Below are 22,154 nucleotides of genomic sequence, written 5' to 3' on the forward strand. Positions count from 1 at the left end.
TTGGGCGTTTAGCGCCAGAACCATGCTCTGTTCTGGCGTTGAATGCCAGCCAGATGCTTTTTACTGGCGTTTAAATGCCAGTGAGATCCTCCTCCAGGGTGTGATTTTTCTTCTGCTGTTTTTGATTTCGTTTTCAATTTTTGTATTTATTTTGTGACTCCACATGATCATGAACCTATAAAGACATATAACCAGTAAAAATATAATTAGATAAAAATTGGGTTGCCTCCCAACAAGCGCTTCTTTAATGTCAATAGCTTGACAGTGGGCTCTTATGGAGCCTCACAGATGTTCAGAGCATTATTGAGACTCCCTAACACCAAACTTAGAGTTTGGTTGTGGCCTCCCAACACCAAACTTAGAGTTTGACTGTGGGGGCTCTGGTTGACTCTGCAATGAGAGAAGCTTACTGTGCTTCCTCTTGTTGCGTGGAAAACTTGTCTCTCAACAAATCTTCCTTCGGCAAGTGTACCGAAGTTGTCGTCAAGTAAAAACTCACAATAGAGTGAGGTCGAATCCCACAGGGATTGATTGATCAAGCAACTTTAATTAGAAGAATGTTCTAGTTGAGCGAATCCAGAAATTGGGTTGAGAGTTGCAGAAAATAAAATGGCGGGAATGTAAATAACAGAAAAGTAAATGCTAGAATTAAAGGATTGGAAGTAAATGATTGAAAATAAATTGCAGAATTATAAATGGGAATGGGGGATTTGCTCATAAAAGTAAATCGCAGAAATTAAAGAGAATGGGTAAGATTAGAGATGGGGAGTTCATTGGGCTTAGGAGATGTTGCAATTCTCCGGATCAAGTTCATTTTCATCTCTTCCTCAATTAATGCACTCATTGATCTCCTTGGCAATCTTAAGTGATTGAATTGTAATTCCTTGCAATTCAATCTCTCAAATCTTGATCAATAACCAATTCCTTGGTCAATTGCTCATGAGAAGAGATGAAGTATGGTCACTGATTATACCACATGCATTTCCCAAACCAAGTATTGAGAGGGTTACAGTCACATACCCATCCAAACCCAATTTGGTCCAGCATGAGAAAGCATTTATAGCTTGATCTCTTCATTCCTCTTCCAAGGTTCAAAAGAGATCCAAGTTTGAATAGCTTCTCTTCCAAGATAACTACTCAATTGGATGAAGATCGAAAGCTTTCAAGTAAAATCAAGAGGAAAAATAGAAGAAGAACAATGAAAATTAGTATTGATCCATCAAATTACAACAGAGCTCCCTAACCCAATGAAAGGGGTTTAGTTGTTCATAGCTCTTGAAAATGAAAACAAAGATGGAGAATACATCATAAAACTAGAAATTGCAAAGAAAGTAAAATACAGAGAGTGGTTCTTCAGCCTCCAGAACTCCCTTACAATTCAAAGCTACTCCTATATATACTACTCTTCTCAGCTTCTAGTTCACTCTTCAAGTCTTGGGCCTTTGGATCTTGAGTTTGAAGCAGTTCCTTTCTTTATTTGGGCTTGGCTTTACTTGCAGAGAGAAAGTGCAGAGTGGGCAGAGATTTAAGCTCAGGGCGTAGGAGTGTTAATCATTTAGTGAAAGTCCAAGTTCGGGGACGTTAGTGACACTTAACATTGTCACTAACGTTCCAATGCACCCCTTTTGCCTCACGTTAAAACCCACGTTAACTAGGTTAACGTGGCTTTTAACGTTGCCTTGTCAACCTTCGAGAACGTTAGTGACACTCAACATTGTCACTAACGTTCCAGTGTGCCCCTTCTTGCTTCATGTTAAAGCTCACGTTAACTAGGTTAGCGTGGCTTCTAACGTGGCCTTTGCCATCCTTCGAGAACGTTAGTGACATTCAACATTGTCACTAACGTTCCAATGTGCCCCTAGGTCTCACGTTGGAGTCCACGTTAACTAGTTTAACGTGGCTTCTAACGTGGCCATCTTTTAGCCATCCCAACGTTAGTGACAATGTTGAGTGTCACTAATGTTGGCTCATCCTTCATTTCTCATCGTTAGCTTCCACGTTAACCAAGTTAACGTGGAAGTTAACGTGACTCTTGGGGGTTGTGTGGTTGCTTCAACGTTAGTGACAATGTTGAGTGTCACTAACGTTGTCGATAACTCTTCATCTTCTACGTTAGTTCCCACGTTAACCAAGTTAACGTGGGAGTTAACGTGGTACTTTGCACCATAGGCCAACGTTAGTGACAATGTTGAGTGTCACTAACGTTGGCTTCTCTTCCCCCCTTTAACGTTAGAGGCCACGTTAACTAGGTTAACGTGGCTTCTAACGTGGCCACTTATGAGTAATTGCCAACGTTAGTGACAATGTTGAGTGTCACTAACGTTGGCTCAACTTCTCTTCTCCACGTTAGAGTTTACGTTAACTTGGTTAACGTGACTCTCTAACGTGGGTATTGATGGCTTTTTTTGAGAGTGTTATTGGCAATCACTTTTCTCATTAATCTTGCAAGTTACCTCCCCTTTTCTTGCTTCTTTTTGGTCCTGAAATCAAGCCACAAAGTGCATCAAAGCTCTAGTCCAAGTCATGAGTAATGCAACATAATATTTGTCACTAAACTTATGCAAAATCCTCATGAAATCATGTAAAATACACAATGTATGCTTGAGTCAAGGCATAAGTGAATATTTACCCAAAACTAGCATATTTCCTAAAGAAATGCATGAAACTAACCTAAAAATAGTAAAGAAAAGGTCAGTGAAACTGGCCAAGATGCCCTGGCATCACCTCTCCATGGGTACAGAGAGAGATCCTTGAAATTTAAACACAAGGTTGTCTTCATTTAATTGAAGGATCAATTCTCCTCTGTCCACATCAATCACAGCTCTTGCTGTGGCTAGGAAGGGTCTTCCAAGGATGATGAATCCATCCTCATCCTTCCCAGTATCCAGGACTATGAAATCAGCAGGGATGTAAAGACCTTCAACCTTTACTAGCACGTCCTCTACTTGTCCATAGGCCTGTTTTCTTGAATTGTCTGCCATCTCTAATGAGATTTTGGCAGCTTGCACCCCATAGATTCCTAGTTTCTCTATTACAGAGAAGGGCATGAGGTTTATCCCTGAACCAAGGTCACATAGAGCCTTCTCAAAGGGCATGGTGCCTATGGTACAAGCTATTAAGAACTTTCCAGGATCCTGTTTCTTCTGAGGCAATGTCAGTTGATCTAGATCACTCAGTTCATTAGTGAACAAGGGAGGTTCATCTTCCCAAGTCTCAATACCAAATAATTTGGCATTCAGCTTCATGATTGCACCAAGGTACTTGGTAACTTGCTCTTCAGTAATATCCTCATTCTCTTCAGAAGAGGAATACTCATCAGAGCTCATGAAGGGCATAAGGAGGTTTAATGGAATCTCTATGGTCTCTAGATGAGTCTCAGATTCCTTTGGTTCCTCAGAGGGAAACTCCTTATTGATCACTGGACGTCCCAGGAGGTCTTCGTCCTTAGGATTCACGTCCTCTCTTACAGGTTCGGCCATGGTAATTAATTCAATGGCCTTGCACTCTCCTTTTGGATTCTCTTCTGTATTGCTTGGGAGAGTACTAGGAGGGATTTCAGTGATCCTTTTACTCAGCTGGCCCACTTGTGCCTCCAAATTTCTAATGGATGACCTTGTTTCATTCATGAAACTTACAGTGGCCTTGGACAGATCAGAGACTAAGTTTGCTAAATTAGAGGTATTTTGTTCAGAGATCTCTGTCTGTTGCTGAGTGGATGATGGAAAAGGTTTACTATTGTTAAACCTATTTCTTCCACCATTATTAAAGCCTTGTTGAGGCTTTTGATCCTTCCATGAGAAATTTGGATGATTTCTCCATGATGAATTATATGTGTTTCCATAAGGTTCACCCATATAATTTACCTCTGCTATTGCAGGGTTTTCAGGATCATAAGCTTCTTCTTCAGAAGATGCCTCTTGAGTACTGTTGGATGCAGCTTGCATTCCATTTAGACTCTGAGAAATCATATTGACTTGCTGAGTCAATATTTTATTCTGAGCTAATATAGCATTCAGAGTATCAATTTCAAGAACTCCCTTCTTCATAGGCGTCCCATTATTCACAGGATTCCTTTCAGAAGTGTACATGAACTGGTTATTAGCAACCATGTCAATGAGTTCTTGAGCTTCTGCAGGCGTTTTCTTTAGGTGAATGGATCCACCTGCAGAAGTATCCAATGACATATTAGCTAATTCAGACAGACCATCATAGAATATATCCAAGATGGTCCATTCTGAAAGTATGTCAGAAGGACACTTTTTGGTCAGTTCCTTGTATCTCTCTCAAGCTTCATAGAGGGATTCACCTTCTTTCTGTTTGAAGGTTTGAACATCAACTCTAAGCTTGCTCAGCTTTTGAGGAGGAAAGAACTTGGCTAAGAAAGCCTTGACCAGCTTATCCCAAGAGTTCAGGCTATCCTTAGGTTGAGAGCCCAACCATATTCTAGCTCTGTCTCTTACAGCAAAAGGGAAAAGCATGAGCCTGTAGACTTCAGGATCTACTCCATTAGTCTTAGCAGTATCACATATCTGCAAGAATTCAGTTAAGAACTAAAAAGGATCTTCAGATGGAAGTCCATGAAACTTGCAGTTCTGCTGTATCAGAGAAACTAGCTGAGATTTCAGCTCAAAGTTGTTTGCTCGAATGGTAGGAATGGAGATGCTTCTTCCATGTAAATTGGAATTTGGTGCAGTAAAGTCACCAAGCATCCTCCTTGCATTATTGTTGTTGGGTTCGGCTGCCATCTCCTTTACTTGTTCGAAATTTTCAATAAGGTTGTCTCTGGATTGTTGTAATTTAGCTTCTCTTAGTTTTCTCTTCAGAGTCCTTTTAGGTTCTGGATCAACTTCAACAAGAATGCCTTTTTCCTTGTTCCTGCTCATAAGAAAGAGAAGAGAACAAGAAAAGAAGAGGAATCCTCTTTGTCACAGTAAAAAGGTTCCTTATTGTTAGTAGAAGAAGAAAAGGAATATGGGTGAAGAAGAATGAAGAATCCAAACACAAGGGTAAGGATAGGAGCAGTGATGTGAGATGAAGAGAAGTGTTAGTAGATGAATAAATAATTAGGAGGAGATGAGGGAGATGGATTTTCGAAAATTATTTTTGAAAAAGGGTTAGTGATTTTCGAAAATAGTTTTTGAAAAAGGTTAGTAATTTTCAAAAATCAGAAATCAAAATAATTAGTTAATTAAAAAGAAATTTTGAAAAAGAGGGAAGATATTTTCGAAAATTAGAGAGAGAGAGTTAGTTAGGTAGTTTTGAAAAAGATAAGAAACAAACAAAAAGTTAGTTAGTTAGTTGAAACAAATTTAAAAATCAATTTTGAAAAGATAAGAAGATAGGAAGTTAGAAAAGATATTTTAAAATCAAATTTTTGAAAAAGATAAGATAAGAAGATATTTTTGAAAAGATATGATTGAAATTAGTTTTGAAAAATATTTGATTTTTAAAATCACAATTAATGACTTGATTCACAAGAAATCACAAGATATGATTCCAGAACTTAAAGTTTGAATCTTTCTTAACAAGTAAGTAACAAACTTGAAATATTTGAATCAAAATATTAATTGATGATGTTATTTTCGAAAATTATGATATAAAATTAAGAAAAAGGTTTTTGAAAAATATTTTTAAAATTTTCGAAAATAACTAATAAAAATGAAAAAGATTTGATTTTTGAAAAAGATTTTGAAAAAGATAAGATTTTTAAATTGAAAATTTGATTTGACTCATAGGAAACAATTGAATTTTAAAAATTTTTGAAAAAGTCAACTCAAATTTTCGAATTTATGAGAAGAAAAAGGAGAAGATATTTTTTTGATTTTTGAATTTTTAATGATGAGAGAGAAAAACATGAAAAAGACTCAATGCATGAGAGTTTTTAGATCAAAACATGTGATGAATGCAAGAACACTATGAATGTCAAGATGAACACCAAGAACACTTTGAATGTCATGATGAACATCAAGACTTATTTTTGAAAATTTTTATATGCAAAGAAAACATGCAAGACACCAAACTTAAAAATTTTTCATGTATAGACACTATGAATGCAAGAATGCATATGAAAAACAAGAAAAGACACAAAACATGAAAACATCAAGATCAAACAAGAAGACTTACCAAGAACAACTTGAAGATCATGAAGAAGACTATGAATGCATGAATTTTTCGAAAAATGCAAGATGAATATGCAATTGACACCAAACTTTCAACTTGACTCAAGACCCAAACAAGAAGCACAAAATATTTTTGATTTTTTTTTTATTTTATGATTTTTTTTGTATTTTCTTTTTAATATTTTCGAAAATCATTTTGAAAAAGAAAAATAAGGATTCCAAAATTTTTAATATGAATTCCAGGAATCTTATGCTCTTTAGTCTAAAGCTTCAATCAAAGGGTTAGGCATGGCTTAATAGCCAGCCAAGCTTTAGTATGTAACTCAGACATGACACGCCTAACATACCCTATCCAAAAGAATTAGACATGGCTTTACAGCCAGCCAGGCTTCAACATGCTTCATGAAACACTAGAATTCATTCTTAAAAATTCTGGAGAAAAATATATTTTTATTTTTTTTGAAAACATTTTTATTTTAAAATTTTTTCAAAAACAAAGGAGAAAATTTTTGAAATATTTTTTTTTTCGAAAAACAGATGAGAAATTTTTGAAAGGTTTTTGAAAAATTTTTGAAAATAAAACAAAAAGAAAATTACCTAATCTGAGCAACAAGATGAACCGTCAGTTGTCCAAACTCGAACAATCTCCAGCAACGGCGCCAAAAACGTGGTGCACGAAATTATGATCATCAATGGCGCCATCAACATGGTGCGCTCAATTGTAATCTCAACTTTTTATCACAACTTCGCACAACTAACCAGCAAGTGCACTGGGTCGTCCAAGTAATAAACCTTACGCGAGTAAGGGTCGATCCCACGGAGATTGTTGGTATGAAGCAAGCTATGGTCATCTTGTAAATCTCAGTCAGGCGGATATAAAATGGTTATGGAGTTTTCGAAAGTAAATAATAAAATAAGGATAGAAATACTTATGTAAATCCTTGGTGAGAATTTCAGATAAATGCATGAAGATGCTTTCGTTCCTCTAAACCTCTGCTTTCCTGCTGTCTTCATCCAATCAGTCTTACTCCTTTCTATGGCTGGCTTTATGTAAGGACATCACCGTTGTCAATGGCTACTTTTAATCCTCTCTGGAAAATGGTCCGATGCACTGTCACTGCATGGCTAATCGTCTGGAGGCATCACCCTTGTCAATGGCTGCATCCCATCCTCTTGTGAAAATGGTCCAAATGCTTTGTCACAGCACGGCTAATCATCTGAGGTTCTCGATCATACTGGAATAGGATTCACCCTCCTTTTGCGTCTGTCACTACGCCCAGCACTCGCGAGTTTGAAGCTCATCACAGTCATTCAATCCCAGAGTCCTACTCGGAATACCACAGACAAGGTTTAGACTTTCCGGACTCTCATGAATGCCGCCATCAATCTAGCTTATACCACGAAGATTCTAATTAAGAGATCCAAGAGATACCCATTCAATCTAAGGTAGAACGGAAGTGGTTGTCAGGCACGCGTTCGTAGGGAATGATGATGATTGTCACATTCATCACATTCAGGTTGAAGTGCGAATGAATATCTTAGAAGCGGAATAAGTTGAGTTGAATAGAAAAACAGTAGTACTTTGCATTAATCTTTGAGGAACAGCAGAGCTCCACACCTTAATCTATGGAGTGTAGAAACTCTACCGTTGAAAATACATAAGTGAAAGGTGCAGGCATGGCCGAATGGCCAGCCCCCAAAACGTGATCACAGGATCAAAATACAATCCAGGATGTCTAATACAATAGTAAAAAGTCCTATTTATAATAAACTAGTTACTAGGGTTTACAAAAGTAAGTAATTGATGCATAAATCCACTTCCGGGGCCCACTTGGTGTGTGCTTGGGCTGAGCTTGAATGTTACACGTGCAGAGGTCATTCTTGGAGTTGAACGCCAGGTTGTAACGTATTTCTGGCGTTCAACTCTGGTTTGTGACTTGTTTCTGGCGTTTAACTCCAGACAGCAGCGTCGTACTGGCGTTCAACGCCCTTTTACGTCGTCTAAACTCGTACAAAGTATGGACTATTATACATTTCTGGAAAGCCCTGGATATCTACTTTCCAACTCAATTAGAAGCGTGCCATTTCGAGTTCTGTAGCTCCAGAAAATCCACTTTGAGTGCAGGGAGGTCAGAATCCAACAACATCAACAGTCCTTCTTCAACCTCTGAATCTGATTTTTGCTCAAGTCTCTCAATTTCAGCCAGAAAATACCTGAAATCACAGAAAAACACACAAACTCATAGTAAAGTCCAGAAATGTGAATTTAACATAAAAACTAATAAAAACATCCCTAAAAGTAACCAGATTCTACTAAAAATATACTAAAAATAATGCCAAAAAGCGTATAAATTATCCGCTCGTCAATGCCTCTCTATACAAAATTTATGAAAGAATTGTTGACCTACAAGAAGAATTGGAAGGAACAAGAAACAGTGGTGTTAACCAAGGAATGTAGTGCTATTATCCAACACAACCTTCCTGAGAAGATGCCAGATCCAGGGAGCTTTGTAGTTCCTTGCACTATTGGAGATGTCACCATTCAGAGGGTTTTATGTGATCTTGGAGCTAGCATCAATCTCATGCCACTTTTAGTGATGAAAAACCCTCTTGTATTTCTCTTCAACTTGCTGATCTTTCTATTAAATTACCTATGGGTGTTGTTGAGGATTTACTTGTGAAAGTAGGACCATTTATTTTTCCTGTTGATTTTGTTATATTAGAGCTCTGATTGATGTGCAAAAGGGTGAATTAACCCTGAGAGTCAATGAAGAACAGGTGGTCCTTAATGTTTTTGAAGCTCTCAAGCATCCTAATGATTTTGAAGGGTGTATGAAAATAGATATTATTGAACCACTTATTCAAGAGGCACTGAAAGCTGAGGTGCTTGATGACATTCTGGATCCTATTTCTGAGTATGAATTAGTTGAAGTTGATGAGTCACCACCCCAGAGGGTTATGGTTAACACGCCTAAAGCAGAGGAGGAAGCCCCCAAGCTTGAGCTCAAACCTTTACCTCCTTCTCTGAAATATGTGTTCTTGGGTGAAAATGATTCCTATCCAGTGATTATTAGCTCTTCCCTGAAGCCTGAAGAGGAAGAGGCACTTATTTCAGTGCTCAGGAGCCATAAAACAGCTCTTGGGTGGACCATTAGTGACTTGAAAAGATTAGTCCAACCAAGTGTATGCACAAGAGCCTCCATGAAGATGATGCTAAACCAGTTGTGCAACCACAAAGGAGACTCAATTCAACCATGAAAGAGGTGATTCAAAAAGAGGTAATGAAATTATAGGAAGCAGGTATTATTTACCCTATTTCTGACAGTCCTTGGGTAAGTCCTGTGCAGGTAGTTCTCAAGAAAGGAGGGATGACAGTGATCAAGAATGAAAAGAATGAGCTTATTCCTACACGAACAGTCATAGGTTGGAGAATGTGTACAGACTACAGGAGGCTAAACACGGCAATAAGGAAGGATCACTTCCCCCTGTCTTTCATTGATCAGATGCTTGAGAGGTTAGCCGGTCATGCTTTTTATTATTTTCTAGATGGATACTCTGGATATAATGAAATTGCAGTGGACCCTCAAGATCAAGAGAAGACAGCATTCACATGCCCCTTTGGAGTATTTGCCTACAGGAGAATGCCTTTTGGAGTTTATAATGCTCCAGCAACTTTTCAAAGGTGTATGCTTTCAATTTTTTCTGATATGGTTGAAAAGTTCATTGAGGTATTTATGGATCATTTTTTTGTTTTTGGTAATTCTTTTGAATCCTGCCTTAAGCATTTATCTCTTGTCTTGAAACGGTGTCAAGACAAGAAACCTTGTTTTAAATTGGGAAAAATGTCATTTTATGGTTACAGAAGGTATTGTTCTTGGACACCGGATTTCAAGTAAGGGAATTGAGGTTGATAGAACAAAGGTGGAGGTAATTAAAAAATTACCACCACCAGCTAATGTTAAGGCAGTTAGGAGTTTCTTGGGTCATGCGGGATTTTATAGAAGATTTATAAAGGATTTTTCTAAAATTGCTAAACCATTAAGCAACCTATTGGTTGTTGATGTTCTTTGTGTCTTTGATTTTGATTGCCTGCATGCTTTTGAAACTCTAAAAGCAAACCTTACCTCTGCTCCCATCATAGCTCTCCCTGACTGGGATTTACCATTTGAGTTGATGTGTGATGCTAGTGATTTTGCTATAGGAGCTGTTTTAGGACAAAGGCATGGCAAGCTTATAGATGTCATTTACTATGCTAGCCGTGTGTTAAATGATTCCCAAAAGAATTACACAACTACAGAAAAATAATTATTAGCTATTGTGTATGCTGTTGATAAGTTTAGGTCTTATTTAATTGGTTCTAAGGTTATTGTTTATACTGATCATGCTGCTTTGAAGTGCCTTCTAACAAAACAGGATTCTAAACCAAGATTAATCAGATGGGTGTTACTCCTTCAGGAGTTTGATATTGAGATAAAAGATAGGAAAGGGTCAGAAAATCAAGTAGCTGACCATCTCTCCCGAATTGAGCCTGAAGCAGGAGTACAACCACCCACAGCTATGACTGAGACATTTCTGGATGAGCAATTATTCCTTATTCAGCAGGCTCCATGGTTTGCAGACATTGTGAATTACAAAACCATGAATTTTATTCCAAAGGAGTACAGTAGGCAATAAGTAAAGAAGCTATTGACTGATGCAAAGTACTACATTTAGGAGGAACCGTACCTTTTTAAAAGGTTTTCAGATGGTTTAATCCGGAGATGTGTCCCGAATGAGGAAAAACAGCAGATTCTCTGGCACTGTCATGGTTCTGATTATGGAGGACACTTTGGTGGTGAAAGGACAGCTACAAAGGTCCTTCAGAGCGGGTTTTATTGGCCGACTCTCTTCAGAGATTCAAGAGAATTTGTGAAGCACTGTGACAGATGTGAAAAAGCCACAAATCTCCCTGCCAACCATGAAATGCCACAGTAGGGGATTCTTGAGGTTGAATTGTTTGATGTATGGGGTATTGATTTCATGGGACCTTTCCCACCCTCACATTCAAACAACTATATCTTAGTGGCAGTTGATTATGTGTCCAAGTGGGTGGAAGCTGTGGCTCTACACACTAATGATGCCAAGGTGGTAATGAGTTTTCTTCAGAGATATATCTTTAGCCGGTTTGGTGTTCCAAGGACACTCATTAGTGATGGAGGAAGTCACTTCTGTAACAGATAGCTGGACTCTCTTCTACAAAGATATGGAGTCCGTTATAAAATGGCAACCACCTATCACCCTCAGACAAGTGGACAGGTTGATGTTTCCAACAGGGAACTCAAGAGGATTCTAGAGAAGACCGTCAGTGTTTCAAGAAAGGACTGGTCTAGGAAGCTTGATGATGCTCTATGGGGATACCGTACAGCTTACAAGACTCCTATTGGTATGTCCCCTTATCAATTGGTCTATGGCAAAGCCTGTCACTTGCCAGTTGAGCTAGAGCATAAAGCTTACTGGGCAATCAGGTATCTGAATCTTGATTCAGAAGTTGCAGGAATTAAGCGAATGCTTCAGTTGAATGAGCTTGATGAATTTAGATATTCAGCCTATGAGAATGCCAAGCTCTATAAGGGGAGAACCAAGTTATTGCACGATAAGAAGATTACCATCAGAGTCTTTGAGCCTGGACAGAGAGTGCTTCTGTATAATTCAAGGCTCAAACTCTTTCCCGGGAAGCTGAATCCCGGTGGTCAGGACCGTTTGTGGTTACCAGAGCTTCACCATATGGTCATGTGGAAATACAAGAAGAGAATTCTGACAGGAAATTTACAGTGAATGGCCAGAGGTTGAAGCACTATCTTGGAGGCGAGATCAATTGACAGAGGTCCGCTCATCTGCTGAATTAGCAGAACTGACCGTCAAGATAGTGACGTTAAAGAAGTGCTTGTCGGGAGGCAACCCGATAAATTTGTATCCTTAGTTATTTTTTGTAGTGGTGATTTTCTAATTTATTTGATTTTTATTGAGTTTTTACATTTTTTCTTTCGTTTTACGTGTGTTATGATCTTGCAGCTATTTTAGAACAGGAACCGAACACTTCGAAAAACTTTTTGCCTAAAAAAAAAAAGAGCACACGACGCGCACGCGTCATATGTGAGTGTGAGAAAAATAAAAATTAAACAGAGAGTTGGGCAGGAGTGGTGCTAGTGGCGTGCCTTGCGCACATGCGAGCCCACACGTACACGTCATTCACGCGTGCGCGTCATTTGCGCTTTTAGCCAACCACGCGTGCGCGTACCTAACGCGTACGCGTGACCTTGAAAATCGGCGTCAACGAGTGTTTGGGTAGAAAGTTGTGTTGGCTTGGGCCTGGAACTGTGCTAGAGGCACAAACTTGATCAAGCGTGCGCGTACTTTGCATAAATGGCCATCCACGCATGCGCGTTAATGACGCGTACGCATCATATGAGAATTTTGGTTCCCAGGCCACGCGAACAGAGAGTTGTGCGTGCCCGCAGCCGCCTTCGCGCGATTCACACAACCAAGGGCACGCATACGCGTGCCAGACGCTTACACGTCACTTTCAAAATCGGGCGACCCACGCGTACGCGTGCTGTACGCGTACGCATCGCATGCGCCGCACAACTCCACTAGTGCGCCGCCCAGTTCTGATTTTCATTCTCTCTCCCTCCCAAATCCTAATTCTCTCTTGTTCTTTTATCCTTTTATTCTTCTTTCATCATACTATTTGTTTTTGTTTTCAGTTCTTCTTTGCTTGAGGACAAGCAAACCTTTAAGTTTGGTGTTGTCGCTTCGCTGTTGGTTTTCCTGTTTAATTTTGTGGTACCAAAGGGAGGCGAATCATCTTCACAGAGGAGCACACCCTGAAGAATAAAACGGCCACTAGGATAACTGAGGTGGTTGAATTCCTTTCATTCTATATTCTTTCTCGCTCTCACTATGTTATGTTCCGGTCTTTTGCTATTTTGTCTCGTTTATTGCATGATCCTTTATTAGATAAATTCCTAGGTTCTAGTTTAGTTCTGTTATTTTCAAAATTTCTGTTAGTTACTTTAATTGCGAAAGGTGTCTCATGTATTACCCACTGAGCTTAAAATCAAAAAGAAAGAAGAAAAGGGGATGTAATGCATGAGAAATTGAGTTTATTTTTTTTAGACTAGTCTCATTTAATTAAATGTAGTGGTGTTCTCTGTAATTCTGAATGCATGACATAAACCGTGCATGTTTGAATTTGAATCAATGAATGTTGACGTATAAGGAAAAGAAATTTAGAGAAGTATTATGAATCTTCTGAAAATTTGTGACAGTTAATCCTTGAAGCAAAAGAAACAGCAAAAAAAAAAGAGAGGATATAAAAGCAATGTCCAAGTCTCTGAGCATAAATGACTAGGGAGGTCAGACATGATTAAAATCTCAAAGAGTTGTTTCCATAGTCATATGCTTGTGGTGTTCTTGTGTCAAGTAATCCTTGAGACAGAACATTTATAGTCGAGATCAACTGCAACTAGTAGAGTATGCCAAAGGCTTTGAGCACCACTGTCTGGGAATAGCTGAAAGAAAAAAATAAGAACTTCAAAAGAGTTTCCCAGTTAAGTGCTTGTGGTGTTCTTGTGTCAATTAACCCTTGAGACAGAACATTTAAAGTCACGGCTAGGCTCAAGGTGCAAAGCACCAGTTAATTGAGAATTAAAGGACATCTGTTGTGTTCAAGGATTTAACTGAGGTATAAAGATCAGAGAACTCATAAAATGATCCAGATTCTAATTCCGCATGACATTGACATTCCTCTGATTCAAAGGAGTGTGAGATGCCAAAACTGTTCAGAATTGCAATAGATAAATTCCACTTTAAGAAGAGACACAAGCATAACTAAACTCTCACTTCTCATGAAAATTCACATCTTAATCTTGCACTTATTTTGGTTTCTTGAGGACAAGCAACAATTCAAGTTTGGTGTTGTGATGCGTGAGCATCTTTCCTATCTTTTCCTAGTGAATTTGCATTTAATTTGTTGAGTTTAATCAAGAATTAATTATCTTTTAGCCACTTTGGATGCTACTTTGAGTCTTGTGCAATTCTGTTTATTTTAGGCATCATTCGGATGGATTTGATGGAGTTTCCGCAGAAAAAAAGAAGAAGGCTATATAGGGTAGGAATGGCTTAGAGGATGGAGAGGAAGCTTGCACAAATGGAAGGAGCAAAAGAATTAAAGGAGATGACTAGCGAGGAGCGACGCGTGCGCGTATCTGACGCGTGCGCCTGATTTGCAGATTTGCACAGCGACGCATCCTTGTCTTTGTTTATGTCTTGGATTTAAACAAATTAGGGTAAAGTATACTTTTTGTCCTTAAAGTTTGACAAAAGTTTTAAAAATACCCCTAAGTTTTATTTTGTTTCAATTTTGTCCAAGAAGTTTTCGATTTGTATCAAATATACCCCTGACGGCTAATTTTTAAAAAATTTAAAACCAATTCAACAATAATTTCATAAAATCAACCTTTCAATACAAACAAATGAAGCATAATTTTCATGCATTATTGTTAAATTGGTCTTAAATTTTTTGAAAATTTAGCTGTTGAGGGTATATTTGATGCAAATCGAAAACTTTTGGGACAAAATTGAAGCAAAATAAAACTTAGAGGTATTTTTAAAACTTTTGACAAACTTTAGGGTCAAAAAATATACTTTACCCAACAAATTATTATAATTCTACCTCGTCTACAAGCATCGTGCTGCTAGGCGAAGCGGTGGAGTGCTGCACCCTAGATGGCGAAAGTCCAGTAGCCGAAAGCATCACTAGCTTACGCTCTTGGTGCATAAAATTGTGATTCCTGGTAATGGCTCCAAAAGCTTGGTGCTCTAATCTTAATTCATAATTTGTCACAACTTCGATACAACTAACCAGCAAGTGCACTGGGTCGTCCAAGTAATAAAACCTTACGTGAGTAAGGGTCGATACCACGGAGATTGTCAGCTTGAAGCAAGCTATGGTCACCTTGTAAATCTCAGTCAGGCGGATATCAAATGGTTATGGAGTTTTCGAATAATAATAATAAATAAATAGAAAATAAAGATAGAGATACTTATGTAATTCATTGGTGAGAATTTCAGATAAGTGTATAGAGATGCTTTCGTTCCTCTGAACCTCTGCTTTCCTGCTGTCTTCATCCAATCCTTCCTACTCCTTTCCATGGCAAGCTTTATATAGGGCATCACCGTTGTCAATGGCTACATCCCATCCTCTCTGTGAAAAAGGTCCAAATGCTCTGTCACGGCACAGCTAATCATCTGGAGGTTCTCGATCATACTGGAATAGGGTTCACCCTCCTTTTGCCTCTATCACTACGCCCAGCACTTGCGAGTTTGAAGTTCGTCACAGCCATCCCTTCCCAGATTCTACTCGAAATACCACAGACAAGGTTTAGACTTTCTGGATCTCAGGAATGGCCATCCATGGGTTCTAACTTATACCACGAAGATTCTAATATCTCGGACTCGGTCCTCTGTATTAGATATCTAAGAGATACTCATTCTAGCTTGTTGCATGTAGAACGAAAGTGTTCGTCAAGCACGCGTTCATAAGTGAGAATGATGATGAGCATCACATAATCATCACATTCATCATGTTCTTGGGTGCGAATGGATATCTTAGAAGCGGAATAAGTTGAATTGAATATAAAACAGTAGTACTTTGCATTAAATCATGAGGAACAGCAGAGCTCCACACCTTAATCTATGGAGTGCAGAAACTCTACCATTGAAAATACATAAGTGATAATGGAGTTCATTGGTCTCGGCTCCAGAGGGGAACCGGAGTAACCAAGACTCTGAATACAATGATAAAAAGTTCTATATATACTAGACTAGCTACTAGGGTTTACAGAAGTAAATAATTGATGCATAAATCCACTTCTGGGGCCCACTTGGTGTGTGCTTGGGCTGAGCTTAAAGTTTACACGTGCAGAGGCTTCTTTTGGAGTTGAACGCCAAGTTGTAACGTATTTTTGGCATTCAACTCTGGTTCGTGACGTGTTTCTGGCGTTTTAACTCCAGACTACAGCGTAGAACTGGCGTTCAACGCCCTTTTGCGTCATCTAAACTCGGGCAAAGTATGGACTATTATATATTGCTGGAAAGCCCTGGATGTCTACTTTCCAATGCCGTTAAGAGCGCGCCATTTGGAGTTTTGTAGCTACAGACAATCCACTTTGAGTGCAGGGAGGTCAGAATCCAACAACATCAGCAGTCCTTCTTCAACCTCTGAATCTGATTTTTGCTCAAGTCCCTCAATTTCAGCCAGAAAATACCTGAAATCACAGAAAAATACAAAAACTTATAGTAAAGTCCAGAAATGGGAATTTAAGATAAAAACTAATAAAAACATCCCTAAAAGTAACTAGATCCTACTAAAAACATACTAAAAACAATGCCAAAAAGCGTATAAATTATCCGCTCATCACAACACCAAACTTAAATTGTTGCTTGTCCCCAAGCAACTGAAAATCAAATAGGATAAAAAGAAGAGAATATACTATAAATTCCAAACTATCAATGAAACATAGCTCCAATCAGATGAGCGGGACTTGTAGCTTTTTGCCTCTTGAAAAGTTTTGGCATCTCACTTTATCCATTGAGGTTCAGAATGATTGGCATCTATAGGAACTCAGAGTTCAGATAGTGTTATTGATTCTCCTAGTTCAGTATGTTGATTCTTGAACACAGCTACTTTATGAGTCTTGGTCGTGGCCCTAAGCACTTTGTTTTCCAGTATTACCACCGGATACATAAATGCCACAGACACATAACTGGGTGAACCTTTTCAGATTGTGACTCAGCTTTGCTAAAGTCCCCAATTAGAGGTGTCCAGGGTTCTTAGGCACACTCTCTTTTCGCTTTGGACCTTGACTTTAACCGCTCAGTCTCAAGTTTTCACTTGACACCTTCACGCCACAAGCACATGGTTAGGGACAGCTTGGTTTAGCCGCTTAGGCCAGGATTTTATTCCTTTAGGCCCTCCTATCCACTGATGCTCAAAGCCTTGGGATCCTTCTTATTTACCCTTGCCTTTTGGTTTTAAGGGTTATTGGCTTTTTGCTCTTGCCTTTTGGTTTTTAGAGCTTTTGGCTTTTTCTGCTTGCTTTTTCTTTTTCTATTTTTTTTTTGCCAATTTTTTTTCTCTGCAAGCTTTGTATTCACTGCTTTTTCTTACTTCAAGAATCATTTTTATGATTTTTCAGATTATCAAATAACATGTCTCCTGTTCATCATTCTTTCAAGAGCCAACATATTTAACATTCTAAAACACCAACTTCAAAAGACATATGCTCTGTTCAAGCATTCATTCAGAAAACAAAAAGTATTGTCTCCACATCAATATAATTAAACTAAGTTCAAGGATGAATTCGAAACCATGTACTTCTTGTTCTTTTGTTTTTAAAACATTTTTCATTTAAGAGAGGTGATGGATTCATATTCACTACTTTAAGGCATAGACACTTAGACACTAATGATCATGTAATAAAGACACAAACATAGATAAATATTTAACATAAGAAAATGAAAAACAGAAAATTTAAGAACAAGGAATGAGTCCACCTTAGTGATGGTGGCGTTTCCTTCTTGAGGAACCAATGATGTCCTTGAGCTCTTCTATGTCTCTTCCTTATCTTTGTTGCTCCTCCCTCATAGCTCTTTGATCTTCTCTAATTTCATGGAGGATGATTGAGTGCTCTTGATGTTCCACCCTTAGTTGTCCCATGTTGGAACTCAGTTCTCCTAGGGAGGTATTGATTTGCTCCCAAAAGTTCTGTGGAGGAAAGTGCATCCTTTGAGGCATCTCAGGGATTTCTTGGTGATGAGCTTCTTCATGCGTCTCTTGAGATCCATGAATAGGCTCTCTTATTTGCTCCATTCTTTTCTTAGTGATGGGCTTGTCCTTATCAATGAGGATATCTCCCTCTATGTCAATCCCAGCTGAATTGCATAGATGGCAAATGAGGTGAGGAAAAGCTAACCTTGCCATAGTGGAGGACTTGTCAGCCACCTTGTAGAGTTCTTGGGGTATAATCTCATGAACCTCCACCTCTTCTCCAATCATGATGCTATGGATCATGATGGCCCGGTCTATAGTAACTTCAGACCGGTTGCTAGTGGGAATGATTGAGCGTTGAATGAACTCCAACCATCCTCTAGCTACAGGCTTAAGGTCCAGTCTTCTCAGTTGAACCGGTTTGCCTTTTGAGTCAATCTTCCATTGAGCTCCTTCCACACATATGTCTATGAGCACTTGGTCCAACCTTTGATCAAAGTTGACTCTTTTTGTGTAGGGGCGTGCGTTCTCTTCCATCATTGGCAAGTTGAACGCCAACATCACATTTTCTAGACTAAAATCTAAGTATTTCCCCCGAACCATGGTGAGATAATTCTTTGGGTTTGGGTTCTTACTTTGATCATGGTTCCTAGTGATCCATGCATTAGCATAGAACTCTTGAACCATTAGAATTCTGACTTGTTGGATGGGGTTTGTTAGAACTTCCCAACCTCTTCTATGGATCTCATGTCAGATCTCCGGATACTCATTTTTCTTGAGTTTGAAAGGCACCTCGGGGATCACCTTCTTCTTGGCTACAACATCATAGAAGTGGTCTTGATGGGCTTTGGAGATGAATCTTTCCATCTCCCATGACTCGGAGGTGGAAGCTTTTGTCTTCCCTTTCCCTTTTCTAGAGGATTCTCTAGTCTTAGGTGCCATCAATGGTAATGGAAAAACAAAAAAGCTATGCTTTTACCATACCAAACTTAGAATATTGCTTGCCCTCGAGTAAGAGAAGAAAGAAGAGATGAAGGAGAAGAAGAAATGGAGGAGAGGGAGAGAGGTTTGTGTTTCTGCCAAGAAGAGGAAGAGAGGGTTGTGTTGTGTGAAAATGAAGAAGAATGGAGGGGTTTATATAGTGTAGGGAGAGGGGTTAGGTTCGGCCATTTAGGGTGGGTTTGGGTGGGAAAGTGATTTTGAATTTTGAAGGTAGGTGGGGTTTATAAGGTAGGTTTATGGGGAAGAGTGGGTGGATGTGAGTGGTGAATGGGTAATAGGGAAGAGAGAGATTGAGGTGATTGGTGAAGAGTTTTGGGGAAGGGTGTTTATTGGGAAGAGACGATGAATGAGAAGAGGGGAGAGTATGAGTGGAGGTAGGTGGGGATCCTGTGGGGTCCACAGATCCTGAGGTGTCAAGGAATTGCATCCTTGCACCAATTAGGCATGTAAAATGCCTTTGCATGCAATTCTGGCGTTTAAACGCCGAATTGGTGCTTGTTCTGGGTGTTCATCACCCAGATGCAGCATGTTTCTGGCGTTGAACGCCAGTTCTATGCTTGTTTCTGGCGTTCAGTGCCAGCTTTCCTTAGTGTGCATTCCTGGCATCTGAACGCCAGGATGCTGCTTGTTTTGGGCGTTCAACGCCAGATCCATGCTCTGTTCTGGCGTTGAACGCCAGCCAGATGCTCCTTACTGGCGTTTAAATGCCAGTATGCCCTTCCTCCAGGGTGTGATTTTTCTTCTGCTATTTTTGATTCTGTTTTTTATTTTTCTATTTATTTTGTGACTCCACATGATCATGAACCTAATAAAACATGAAAGAATAATAAAAATAAAAATAAAATTAGATAAAAAAAATTGGGTTGCCTCCCAACAAGCACTTCTTTAATGTCAATAGCTTGATAGTGGTCTCTCATGGAGCCACACAGGTGATCAGGTCAATTTTATAGACTTCCAACACCAAACTTAGAGTTTGGATATGGGAGTTCAACACCAAACTTAGAGTTTGGCTGAGGCCTCCCAACACCAAACTTAGAGTTTGACTGTGGGGGCTTTAGTTGACTCTGTACTGAGAGAAGCTTACTGTGCCTCTTTTCCATGTTTACAGAAGGATGATCTTGAGTTTTAAACACAAGGGAGTCCTCATTCAATTGAAGGACTAGTTCACCTCTGTCTACATCAATCACAGCTCTTGCTGTGGCTAGGAAGGGTCTTCCAAGAATGATGGATTCATCCTCATCCTTCCCAGTATCCAGGATTATGAAATCAGCAGGGATGTAAAGGCCTTCAACCTTTACTAACATGTCCTCTACTTGTCCATAAGCCTCTTTTCTTGGGTTGTCTGCCATCTCTAATGAGATTCTGGCAGCTAGCACCTCAAAGATTCCCAGTTTCTCCATTACAAAGAGTGGCATGAGGTTTATTCGTGACCTAAGGTCACATAGAGCCTTCTCAAAGGTTATGGTGCCTATGGTACAAGGTATTAGGAACTTTCCAGGATCCTGTTTCTTCTGAGGCAATGTCAGTTGATCCAATACATTTAGTTCATTGGTGAACAGGGGAGGTTCATCTCCCCAAGTCTCTTTACCAAATAAATTGGCATTCAGCTTCATGATTGCACCAAGGAACTTGGCAACTTGCTCTTCAGTGACATCCTCATTCTCTTCAGAAGAGGAATACTCATCAGAGCTCTTGAATGGCATAAGGAGGTTCAATGGAATCTCTATGGTCTCTAGATGAGTCTCAGATTCCTTTGGTTCGTCAGAGGAAAACTCCTTATTGATCATTGGACGTCCCAGGAGGTCTTCCTCATTGGGATTCATGTCCTCCTCCTCTCTTGTGGGTTCGGCCATGATGGTCAATTCAATGGCCTTGCACTCTCCTTTTGGATTTTTTTTTGTATTGCTTGGGAGAGCACTTGGAGGGGTATCAGTGATCTTCTTACTCAGCTGGCCCACTTGTGCCTCCAAATTTCTAATGGAGGACCTTGTTTCATTCATGAAACTCAAAGTGGCCTTAGATAGATCAGAGACTAAGTTTGCTAAATTAGATGTATTTTGTTCAAAATTCTCTGTCTGTTGCTGAGTGGATGATGGAAAAGGTTTACTATTGTTAAACTTGTTTCTTCCACCATTATTAAAGCCTTGTTGAGGCTTTTGTTGATCCTTCCATGAGAGATTTGGGTGATTTCTCCATGAGGGATTATAAGTGTTCCCATAGGGTTCACCCATGTAATTTACCTCTGCTATTGCAGGGTTCTCAGGATCATAAGCCTCTTCTGCAAAAGATGCCTCTTGAGTACTGTTGGATGCAGCTTGCATTCCATTCAGACTCTGAGAAATCATATTGACTTGCTGAGTCAATATTTTATTCTGAGCCAATATTTTATTCTGAGCCAATATGGCATTCAGAGTATCAATTTCAAGAACTCCCTTCTTCTTAGGCGTCCCATTATTCACAGGATTCCTCTCAGAAGTGTACATAAACTGGTTGTTAGCAACCATGTCAATGAGTTCTTGAGCTTCTGCAGGTGTTTTCTTTAGGTGAATGGATCCACCTGCAGAAGTATCCAATGACATCTTAGCTAATTCAGACAGACCATCATAGAATATATCCAGGATGGTCTATTCTGAAAGCATGTCAGAAGGACACTTTTTGGTCAGTTGCTTGTATCTCTCCCAAGCTTCATAGAGGGATTCACCTTCTTTCTATCTGAAGGTTTGAACATCCACTCTAAGCTTACTCAGCTTATCCCAAGAGTTCAGGCTATCCTTAGGTTGAGAGTCCAACCATATTCTAGCTCTGTCTCTTACAGCAAACGGGAAAAGCATGAGCCTGTAGACTTCAGGATCTACTCCATTAGTCTTAACAGTATCACATATCTGCAAGAATTCAGTTAAGAGCTAAAAAAGATCTTCAGATGGAAGTCCATGAAACTTGCAGTTTTGTTGCATCAGAGAAACTAATTGAGGATTAAGCTCAAAATTGTTTGCTCCAATGGTAGGGATGGAGATGTTTCTTCCATGTAAGTTGGAATTTGGTGCAGTAAAGTCACCAAGCATCCTCCTTGCATTATTATTATTTTCGGCTGCCATCTCCTCTTCCTGTTCAAAAATTCCTGTAAGTTTGTCTCTGGATTGTTGTATTTTAGCTTCTCTTAGTTTCCTCTTCAGAGTCCTTTCAGGTTCAGGGTCTGCTTCAACAAGAATGTTCTTGTCCTTGCT

General features: G+C 39.3%; 2 non-coding genes across 2 annotated transcripts; both read left to right on the top strand.

The window, feature by feature from the left end:
- Window positions 1–4,242: 4,242 nt before the first annotated feature.
- On the top strand, window positions 4,243–4,346 carry LOC112746182 (small nucleolar RNA R71). Its single transcript, XR_003174077.1, has one exon. It is a non-coding gene; the product is annotated as a small nucleolar RNA R71 (small nucleolar RNA).
- A 17,217-nt stretch (window positions 4,347–21,563) lies between these two features.
- Window positions 21,564–21,671, top strand: LOC112746128 (small nucleolar RNA R71). The gene has a single exon (XR_003174026.1). It is a non-coding gene; the product is annotated as a small nucleolar RNA R71 (small nucleolar RNA).
- The last annotated feature ends 483 nt before the right edge of the window (window positions 21,672–22,154 follow it).

The sequence above is a fragment of the Arachis hypogaea genome, chromosome 14 (genome assembly GCF_003086295.3).
Source record: "Arachis hypogaea cultivar Tifrunner chromosome 14, arahy.Tifrunner.gnm2.J5K5, whole genome shotgun sequence".
Taxonomy (NCBI): Eukaryota; Viridiplantae; Streptophyta; class Magnoliopsida; order Fabales; family Fabaceae; genus Arachis; species Arachis hypogaea.